The sequence below is a fragment of the Macrobrachium nipponense genome, chromosome 36 (assembly GCF_015104395.2).
Source record: "Macrobrachium nipponense isolate FS-2020 chromosome 36, ASM1510439v2, whole genome shotgun sequence".
NCBI lineage: Eukaryota > Metazoa > Arthropoda > Malacostraca > Decapoda > Palaemonidae > Macrobrachium > Macrobrachium nipponense.
Window position 1 is genome coordinate 27,137,328 of NC_087220.1, and position 12,291 is coordinate 27,149,618.

The window sequence follows — 12,291 nt, forward strand, 5'->3', positions numbered from 1 at the left end:
TATTCAGAGCACGTACATTGATTCTGTCTGTTAGTGATTGTGATATCAAACCGGGGATATTGGAAGTCTATGAAAACAAAATCGGAGTGAATCTTGCTTCTCCTCCCCCGCCTGACAGTAGGGGAGACATGAAACAGCCACCCACCCCCCAGCGAACTGGTTTGTCCTGCCCGGGTGGGGACGGGGTACATAAGGGCTCGGGAGGATAGGGGAGACATCCATCCTCCCCCTGCAAACCTTCGTCAGTAGACCCATACCAAGAAATTGCCTTGGCGCTCTGAGAGCTCTACTGACTCAGACAGATGTCATTCTCGTAGGAGGAGAGTTCAAGACACCGAAGTTCCTGCTCACCCTCGAGGAGTTTCATCAGTACGTATGTATATAGAGCTCTTTACTGTGAGTATGCGATCTCCCAGACGACCTCCTCGGTCCATCGTATCAGAACCGAAAACAAGTTCCGAGATGAAATGAGTTGTCAACCAGCTGGTTGGCAACTATGTATCCTCCACTTTTTCTACTACTAAACCACATTCCTTTCCCCTACGTTTTCGGCCGTCTCCTCACGTCCAACGACCGAATTTTTCAACTGTTTCTCAAACTACCGCTTATGCTGTTGCTATCTTCTGTTTTCCTGTTTCTAAAACTGACAATTTTTCGTTTTTCCTTCATCCTTCTCTGCCACTAACGATCGGTGCTTTTTTCCTATCTTCGAGTAATGAAAAATGGTACTTTAACTCAATCGAGTTTCGCTTTTTTTTCAGTTTTCTACGATGATAATGAGTTCGATTTCCTTACTGGCTATCTCTGACTCGCCAGGACTCGCTACTATCGCTCTTTTTCTCCTACTGATGGGTATACCTTGGGGTTTAAAGGGGTTTGTAACCTTACCTGTTCACCTTTCCTTTCACTTTTTTTTTCGACCATACCATTTCTCATGCATATCCATTATGATCATAATAAAGGCTCACCTCATATCCCAAATCTCACCTTTCCACCTGCAAAATATTCATATGACTTACGGGATGCTCTATGAGCAAGAGCCCGTGCTGGCATAAGGCCAGCTTCATTTCCAACAACAACGACTGTTTGTCTGACCCTTTATATATATAAAATATTAGCCAACTACTAGAAGGTGTTCAACATTCCGACTCTTTCTTGAAGTTTGATAGAAAATCACAGAAAGAGAGAGCTAACATAAAGAACTGCGAAACTGACTGAAAGACTCAATATCTCTGTTTTTGTTTGTTTGTAGGTCTGTCCACACTCATGTTATGAAGCTTTTCTCCTATGCTGCTGGAAGACTTAACAGTACGGTGCAAAGTGGTAACCTAAACTTATTTTGCAGATATTACTCGAGATCATCACTACTTCCTCGGTCATGTTGATTCACATAAGAGTACTACTTCTAACAGATACAGGACGTAAATTAAGATATAGTACTTCTGTAATCTACCCCTCTGCCTTCCTTTCCATGAATCATTTGATGTTCCCTTGATTAACCCTTTACGAAGCTCATTTACAAATTTTCATGCTGTAACCAAGACCAATTTGTGTTTCATCTAACTCTCTAACATAAGAGCCATTTTCATCATGAAAATTTTGCTGGTAAGAGTTGCAATTCCCATCAATATAACAAAGTACATGTTCTGGTCAAATTCAAGTGAAACATGATAAAACAAACTATCTTACCCTGCAAAAGTAACTTGAATCCTTAGTTAACAAGTCACCATCCTCAGCCTCACAGAAAACACAGGACCTCAATAAATAAATACCAAGTAGCTTTCTAATATCTCTTCCAAAGGTAGTCAATGATTACTAATCCATCCACATGTATAGATCTCATCAACGTTTCCTTGGTCTCTCATGCCCAGTCTTATAATGAAAGATTGTCCCCTTCAATACTGGTCTTCCTTGGTATGCTCATGAAGACATCCATATTGGTCAAAGCTGTGGCTTGTCTTGAAGAACTGGGACAGAGCTGTCAAGATTCTTCTCAGATCTTTGCTCTATAGTAAAAACAAAACTCACCTATGTTATCACATTCCATTCTTCTGACTGGATTAAAATAGACGATTTTCCATCTCAGACGTGAGGCAGATCATATTATTAGCTTAAATTCATTTAAGTTGGTTGTAAGATCACTGGTCTCTGCTTGTTTTACACATATTATCTTGGGCATTGCTCTAGAGAGCTTACTTCACACGATAAGATCATCAGGTCCACAGATATAGTGAAAATACAGTTAACCAATTTCATTAAGTCTTTATTAATTGTTTTCATTATGTGAATTTTGCTTTATTTTACTAATCATTAAGCTTGTCTCCCAATCAGAGAAGTGGAGCTTCTGTTAACTGAGAGGCACAGTTCATAAATTAGGATTATACATAAAAACTGCGTTGACCTAACCATGTAAATATTTGGGCTAATTTGGGATTTCACTTCCACATTGACCTCAGCATACCTGTAAGCCATCCTATTTTCTTGAAAGGGTGAGCCCACCACTTTTACAAAAGAATAAATTCAAAGCTACTTCATGGAAATGTATGAGGTAAAATAGAATTGGAATAAATATATCATCTTTAAACTCAACCTTAAAATACAAAAAATGGGTAAAAATCTTGGGAATGACAGTGACAAAGCTAGAACTTATGGCGTGTTGAGGAACTTAAACACTAAAGTGTCACTCACATGTGTGGTAATTTGAGATTAATATTCACACACACTACTACCTTTACAAATAACTGTAAATACAACAGCACGACTTGAAAAAATCAAGAAAAACTGTTGCTTGGGCCATTTTGGGATATTCCACAGGAATTCTGGCTACAATCATGGTCAGGAGCTCAACAGAGAGAGATGCTATACAGGGAAAAACATACATTATGGGTTCACACTGTCAGGCGCAGCCTTTTATTTTGGACTGCTACAGAGTTCATTATAAGCAGTAGAACCTGAGCATTGCTGTCCCAGGCAGTGTCAGAGGTCTGGGGTATGCACATAGTGAACCGCATGGCAAAGGAGTGCCAAGTACTGGGTTGTCTTCCCCTTGGTGGGAAGAAATGCTCCCTAAATGCCAAAAGAGCCTTCCATTGGGATCATTGTGATTATGTTTTCACTCCTGTGGAATGTCAAACAAAGAAAATGTTAGAATCTGCACTGCTGTACGTACATAGTATGGAACTAACCAAATATCAGGTGGTGCTGGGTTGGTAGTCCCATGCCCTGTGTGTTTTTGCTCATGTTCTCTTGAGGGAGTTGGAATTTAGTCAAAGACTTAATAAACAAATCCAGAAATTGGCATGATAACAACAATTTGGAAATCAATCAAACTGCTCATGGAAATGTGATTATGCAATAGTCTGGTAAGATCTGTGTTCGTATACGCACACAAAGCACAGTATGACCAGGTTACAGGCAGTCCCTAGGTTACGTCAGGTTAGGGTTACGTCGTTCCGGACTTTCACCTCTTGCCTCGTGGCGCTGTTAACCACAATTTTTCAGTGACGTTCCGTGGATTTACGGTCCCGTTACCTGCTTTACGGTACGGTAACCTGGACTTATGGTGCTTACAGCAGTCAGTGCTATTTATTCCCATTGGAATTATGATGATTCGGTTAAGGTGACGTTCAGCTTACAGTGCCCTGCTGGGAACGGAACCCCCACCATAACCCGGGGACTGACGGTATTATGAATCATGGGGCTGAACAGAAGCAAGAGCTAGTGCTGGCATAAGGCCAGCTTAGTCTAGGACAGACTGACTGAAACTATATTTGAAAGATATGGTTGATTTTGGAATACACTGCAGCTTTAAATGAATATTAGCAATCAGATAACAGGAGCTTAGAAATGGTACCATGAAGGAAATGACAAAAGTTCCATATGCAGGGGTCATGATGAAAAGGAATTGGACATGAATTTGACATGTCCTTCACACAACCCCTGAGAAAATAGTACTAGACAGCGGTGGCTGGTTTCCTATGGGCACCAGAAGTTTGAAGACCCAGCCCTAGTTGTACGAGAACTGAGAGAAAGGAGGTCAGAGACGTGTGAAGGTCTGGTAGATGAACCACAGAGAGATGCGAATGGCTGAATTTCACACAGGCCTTTTAGGGTCTGAGAGGAGGAGATGATGTTAATGATGATGATGATGATGATGATGGTTGAAGCTCAAATGTAATAAGCAAAGAAGAAACGAATAGTCATTTTCCTCGAGCAGTTTTTTGCACTTACCCTGGCATAGTCTTTGTTATCCTAAAAAGGTCCTCAAAACATACACCCACTAATTCTCTCTCTCTCTCTCTCTCTCTCTCTCTCTCTCTCACACACACACACACACACACATCACACACACACAGAAAAATGATGATATGACATTTCTTCAAGAAGTGGTCATTAAGAGCAGTATAGAAAACCAACATCTCCTGTATCTGAACTGTGCTCAGTTTATTTGATTTTTATTTCTTGTGGTTAGACTTACGTCGTCAAACAACAGCCCAAACGCCCCCCCCCCACCCCCCCTCCCCCCCTCCCCCCACCTCCTCTTCTCCCCAACACTGCATTAAATTCAGGCTGTGGAGCATAAAGAAATAAAAAGAAAAAATTAATGCACAGCACGAGGGCTTTCAAAGTTGGCCTTGAAATGTTGTTTATTTTTCCTTCAAAGACAAGAAGGATAAAATAAATGAAAGTTGCAGATGGAGCAACACAAAATGCACATCTTTTAACCAAGTCGTCTAAACCGAACCTTTATTGGAAAAATGTATACGTTTTTTCTTTATGGTTAATAAAGGACAATTGAAATTTAGCTATGTAGGTTTACAGTACCCTTCACGGACATTATAAAAAATATTATCATCAATAAAAGAAAATGATGCGATGTCCTGTCAGAGAATTCCATCGCGACAAGAACATTTGCATAAAGCAGTTGGTCAGTCACAGGATTCTTTTAACTGACAATAAAAAGCTGACTCTGTTCAAAAAGTGAATAGTACTTTTTAGTGCTGTCATTCAAAAGAGGAATTTTATTCTGGAATTCCAGGATTTCTCCAAATTCGAAAAGGGGAGACAATTTCAAAAAGGAACAAAGGATCGTATACTATACGACATACTTCTTAAACTGGAAGCTCTATTGAGAATGTCTTTTATTAAGTCAGGAACTAATTGATAAAGATTTCAGATACGAATGTTTTGAATGATGGTTGGTTGCACTTTGTTTTATCTCCCTTTTGTCTCATTTTCACAACAATAATTTTTTGGTATAGGGACGGTATGTGACAATACAGTTCCAAGTTGGACCCAGTCATTGCAATTAAGGTGTCGTGACGGTAGCTGGTAATAAAGTCACGATTTAGGCTACGAAAAATAGCCACAGCAAGAAAAAAAGTCACATGAATTCATGGCCGCCGGAAATAAAGTCACAGGAAAAAAGAAGCGAGAAAAAGTCAAATGAATTCATGGTGGCCGGTAATAAAATCACAGGGGAACAATTCCCAATATCCCTTTGGGGGGGGAGGGGGGGGAGTCATTATCTTTTTGATATTTACAGTCTTTTGTTTATGTTTTTACGGTAAACTCCAGCGGCCTTGTACTAAACACGTTTCAAAGGCGGATACATACTGGGTTAAAACTCTTGGGGGTCGCTATCTAGAAAAGATAAATGTGACTTTGTACTGGATTCGTGGTGACAAACCTACCCCTCAAAGAAAAAAAAAATCCGCACTCCTTGAACTGAAGGGCGTGAAGGATATCACGCTCAAAAAGATATCGCCTTTGCAAATGAAGGGTACGAGTAAAGGGCTGACAATCCTACCGTAACATCCACATCCACATGCGCAAGGTATGGCTGTATTCACCAGGTCGGGACGACCTTTCATTGTCAGAAAAATTTGGAGTGTAGTTGCCATGAAGTTCTTTGTTTTAAAATTTTCAGTAAGTTCTACAATGTTTATGTATCTGCTGTTTACCATAATCCAAATATCGGCGATTCTATACATGACTGTCTTTTGGAGAGGATCGCTATGGCTCAGTCACGTGATTCAAAAGCTTCATTCGTTATTTGTGGAGAGACTCGTGCCAAGCACAGCAAGCAGCTAAATTCCAATTTCACAGATCAACATGACAGGTCTGCTCGGTTCAGTGTCTCTTCCGATTTTGTCCGGCTGAGTGAGGAACCCACACATATCACTGATATCCCCATCATAACCGCCATTGTCACCGCCATTATCCCAAATATCCCCATCAACACCGCCTTCATCACCAATATCCCCGTTATAATCACCAACACCACCACCACCAGTATCCCCCATATCATTGGTATGCTCACCAATACCACCGCCGGTATTCCTACTAGTATCACTGATGTGGCCACCATTTTCGCCCTAATTATTACCAATATCACCGCTGGTATTCTCCATATTAACCTCTGTATCCTCAGTTTCACTTATATCCGCATATGGAATAAAAACACCCGGTATCCCAACCGTTATGCCGCTAACACCTGTATGGACCGATATCCTGTGTCTCCTACATGCAGGATGGCCCAGCAAAAGTCTGTTGCCCAACGCAACCCCTTTTATCACCAAAAATGGTTCCATCAGTACTCTGTCACCCAGAGTAAACCGCATTCTTATAAAACCTAAGGTATTTAATCTATGGGCTTGCACATCACATACTGTCTCCGTTGAGGGTTTCAAAGGGTATTGGGAGAATAGGACTGATATAGGTCATGGTCCGTGAGATTTATGCAAGCCCCTTTGTCAATGAAAATTGGGACCTTTACATTCCCCACTGTTCCCTCAACTATTGGCCCGGGCTGTGGGGCGTCCCCCACAAGACCACAATGGCATGTACAAATCATATGTACCCTTTTTGTTGATCGGCTTTCCAAAAATTTCGCCGATCCCTTTGGCCCTTTGAGTAACTAGCCTGGGAAGTTCTCATATCATAACTCCTGGATTTCTGAGGTGTAGATCTCGCATCCCTCCGTATCTGAGAAGGACAAGCCTGCCAACACAATTTTTGACTCTACATACTCTCTTTGTGCGCCCTGGTTTATTACATTGAAACAACGCAACTGCTGTTGCCCTTGATCCATCGATCCTCTCTTAAATTTCACTTTTGCACACAAACGGGGAGGAGGAAAATCTGAGTCTCTTTGCGTCATATTTCTTGGACCGGTCCCATTAAAAAATGTACTATCCACCGTGGGACATTTGCACATGTGTTTCTGAATTTGGGAATAAATCAGTTCCTCATCTGATGTGGGTTCAATCTTTTCATCAGAGCTATCTACAATAGCGTCTGGGACGTCGTGTAGAAGCATGGAAAAATGCACAATTTTATTCAAGTTGTTAAGTGAGATCTTATCACCATTTACCCACGTGGAATTTTTCAATTTCTGTATCCATTCTCCCGCAGAGTCAAAAAGTTTTGAGCTATGCTCAATAAGGTTTTGTTACCTTTCCTAATAACGTAAAAGCCTCTTAGGTCCATAGACTGCACTCAGAAATGTTTGCAATTCGGTCCATGACCGACATTTTGTGTATTGGAAACTACGGCATCTAAATGACAAATCCCTTTTATTGAAATCTTATAAAGCTTTTGCCTCTGTGAACACCTCTGCATCAATTTTTAATTCCCTCGGCGTTTAAGTAGTTATTCACTCCCTCAATAAAAATTTTGCACTGATTGGGACAGAATGCCATCAACAATGCCTCGAAAAGGGCTGACTCCTGCATTTATGTTAGTTATCTTATGCACCAAAGTTTGACTGTTACCTGCTTCTGTCATTTTTTCTTCTTTAGGGGGGACTGATGATTCAGGATTCGTCCTGCCCTCAATAACATCGATATATTTATCCCCACACAAACCACCAACACCAAAAGTAATAACGCGTCAATCCCCAATAAAAGAAATTGCATGCACCAATTCCCAATAAATCGCTATTCCCACAAATATATCTCAACTCTACGGGAGGAGATCTCCACAATTATTTCACGGCCAAGGTTATCAGCTGATCAATTGTGTGTCATGCACCCCAGGGTATATAGAATATACCTTGATGCACCCAACAGAAAACGGGAAGAGGCGAGAGAGAGAAACACAATGTGAGCCGAATCCTTGCTTATCGGTATTGGCTGATTCTTGCACAATCAATCGCCCAGCCTCTCTCTCATGCACGCTCACATACGAAAATGAAGCACGTCGTACCTTATATTCCTATGCATTGCACTTAACAGCAAACCATAAGAAAAAAAAATGAAATACACTTGTGAGCACACTGATGACATAAAAAAAGTAATAATGAAAAGGGAAGCATTTAACACTTACATCCTCATTAAGGAACGGCAACTTAAAACACGTTGGAATCGTTTGCTTAAGCATTAATGCGTATATATATGATTACACTTGTGATCACGCGTAATTATTACACTGGTAATCCCCATAAGACAACCCCACCGCAATTATTACACAATAATCTTCGCTGCATTTACAACACTCTTCATATCTACACACAATGAACATTGCCACCGCCTTAGAAGGCTGGCTGACTCTTCGACTACTCGAATGTCGGTGACTTCAACGCCTTGTCAGCAGTAGAGGGACAGTTGCCAAAAATGCATAACTATAATCCCTATTTCCTAACATCTATCTTATCCCCTAACTCCTATGTAATTCCCAGTCTCTCCAGAAACATAATCCATAGGCCTAATTGCCCTTTACTGCTGCCACCAACTGTTATGGGCGTCAAACACCCCATTTAACTAAAGGAGAGAACTCCTAACTGATAGCGTGACCTACCTTTGTTGATTCCCATCACCTGCCTTCCCTGTAGCTAGCTGAAAGTCATTCATTAAATCTTAGCCGAATTCAGACTCTCGCTATACGAAAATATAACCTTTATTTCTCGAAATAACTAACTTGAAAAATGAAACAAAATGAATGAAAGAAATCCCCAAAAGATCATTAAAACCCTATTACTCTTCTACATAATCATATTGGATGAAATGAATTAAAGAATCCCAAAAATCATTAAGGCACCATTACTACCTTACTAAACCATTAAAAGTCTAGAGAATTCATTTTTAGGTAGCAACAATCGAATCCATCCTGAAATAAAGAAAGAACCAGAATGATCAAACACTGAAATACATCACAAGTGCAATGGATAAAACGTCTTATGTCTTTTCAAGTTTCAAAGCTTCTCTTTCCTTTACCTTATCTGTGTCTGTGGATCTCCAAACACCTCCTATATATGGCATGGTTTCACACTCAGCGTCTGTATTATAATTCCCCACCCCCATTAATTACCATACCAGAGATTTTATGACGTTCCTTGACTTCTAACAGACGTAAGAACTCACGCATGTAAACAGACACACGAACGTACGCATGCATGTCTCCTCCGGGGTACATGCATTTTCCATTTCACACACACTCCTTGATCCTTGGACAGGCGCTTGTACATTCCGCTTATTCGGGTCATTTGCGCATCCGCGATCTCTCTTGTTTCGCCCATGTCTTAACACCAACACTCGAAGTTGAACGCCTGTCATTGTCACGTCGCCGCTTGTCACTCGGGTTACTGACCTTTTACTTGTTTACGCTTTAGTATGTCTATTCATACATATATTCTGTGCCTTGCATACTAATAAAACCATCATCGGAAAAACGGTCTGGCTGAAATCTATAGAGCCAGTTGGCATCGCATTATTGAAGCTGGTCAGGCACTCAATCTGACAGAGTCTGTATTAGATCCTGATCCCAAGAAGAAATGAAATGAAATGCTGACGGCTATTTTAATAAGATATATCCCTAGAAAAGTCATCAAATTCAGGACAAATGACCAGCCATGGACTAGTGGGGGATCTAGAAATCTTTCATTGAGCGGCGGGGTGGCCACTAGGATTTTAATATATATATATGTATGTAATATATATATATATATATATATATATATATATATATATATATATATATATATATATATGTGTGTGTGTGTGTGTGTGTGTGTGTGTGTGTGTGTGTATACATACGGTACATATATACTACTATGGGTTTCACAGACAGTGAAACAAGCACGTTTTTTGGCAATAACTCTATAACAAACACTCGTATCAGTACGAGATTTTGCTATAGTCACTGTATTACACCCAGTGCCGTAATTTATAAGAGTATCATGAAGAAGCAAAAACTCTATTACCCAGAAAGGGATACGAACACAACAGTTATAAAAAAGCTCCGCCTACCCTCTCCTCCACCTCCAACCCCCCCCCCCCACCATCCAACCCCCCCCTGCTATCTTCCCTCTCCTTTCCTCCCTCACCTGCCCTCCCCCGTCCTCCCCTTCCTTGTCTCTCACTCGCTCTCTCTTCTCGTCTCGTCTCTCTCTCTCTCTCCTTGGGTCAGGACCTCGGGCTCGTCTTGTTTGTTTTATGGTGTTTTGACGTTGCACGGAACCAGTGGTCATTCAGCAACGGGACCAACGGCTTTACGTGACTTCTGAACCCGTCGAGAGTGAACTTCTATCACCAGAAACACATCTCTCTCACCTCAATGGAAAGCCCGAGAATCGAGCGCTAGCGGCCACCGAGGTGTCAGGCCAAGACCATACCGATCACGCCACTGAGGAGCTTGGGCTCGTCTTGCATTCTACTGTTTAGCAGATGATGCCTGAGCTGCTTCATCGACCTTGTGAAGCTGATTCATCATTGGTTACTGGCCTTAAGAAAAAGAATGAGCAGCTTCATCGACCTCTTAAAGCTGATTCATCGTTGGTTACTGGCCATAAAAAAAAAAAAAAAAAAAAAAAAAAAAAAAAAAAAAAAAAGAACGAGCAGCTTCATCGACCTTTTGAAGCTGAATCATCGTTGGAAACTGGCCTTAAGAAAAAGAATGAGCTGGGGATGTTAATAAGAAAATTCTGGATAATCTTGACAGCGTGTGTCGACAAACATTACTGCAGGATTTTTGCCAACATAAAACTTCCATCTAGTCGTCTTATATAATTGCTTTAATATTTGGAAAATGTTGCAATCGTAGCTACGCCCCACGGCAAGTCCGGTCGGATTGACACGGAGGAATTCGTGAAGGTTCTGATCCAATAATTATTCACGTCATTTCGTTGTACCGTATTTTTTTTATTGCTGTAAAGTACACAAGAGGCTATACAATTACTTTATATAAACTGCCGTACATCGCCCTGCACTTCTCTATATTCCCAAATTCCATACGGGCGAGAATGGGGCAGGTGTGAACTTCTACCCACAAGCCGGTTGATTTATCAGAGTAATCCACTACGCTGAAAGGACATGACGTATGTCTAGTGGCCGATTATTCTGTAAACATTGTATGAAACTTGAACTACAAGGGACGCACACACCGTCCAGAGCTCTTCCCTTTGTTTAAATGTAACTAACCCGCCATTGCCATTGGTAAAGAAGCCTACCTTGTAGTCAGCTAAGTCCAGCACTGGGGATTTCAGTGCAATTCTTCTTCTTCTTTTTATTTTGTATTAAAGTCATTGCAAATTAGTTGTAATGTTGATTGAAGTGAAGTAAATGCGCGTAGCTTAGGCCGATTTTTAGGGTTAATTTTTAAAAATAAAATTGTAAAAATCTCCTCGAGTTGTGATAGTTACCTAGTGTGAGTTCTGGTTCTGAGTCACAGTCATTTTTCATTACGTATCCAGCATAAAAAAAAAAATGACAAGTGTTTTGTCTCCCAAGATTAGCAGATTCTGTACATTTTTATGTTGACATGATATCTGTGCAGATGAGCACATGTTTAGTAACAGAAACCTGTTCCAAAGGATGGCATATCTGCAGACTAAAATTATTACAGGTAAATCTCTATTCTGCCCGTGACCTCCAAAGCTGCTGAAAAACTTATTTTTAACCCACCATATACGCATCTGTAATCTAAAGGACTGTGAGTTAGTCATTATGCATATAGGAAGCAGTTAGCTACCTGCAATGCTCTTTTAGACTTGACATTTGCAAGAGAATCTTGATAAGGGCTAATATAAAAAATATATTTACAAGTCAGTAAGTTACTGAAGACTCAGTGAGTTTGGGTTTCCCGTGATAGGGTTCCGGGGATAAGCCGGACCCCTACAGGAGACCAATCATGCCTGCTCTTTCAGGGGCTGTGCAAAGTAAATGTCCAAGCAATTTCCATCTCTCCTTCGTGATTATCACATTTACAAATGAAAACTCCATGATTTCCCGTACTTTCTTACTTCGAACTTTAGTCTGTTATCTGACTTGAAGCAATTATTCTAAAATCGACGAA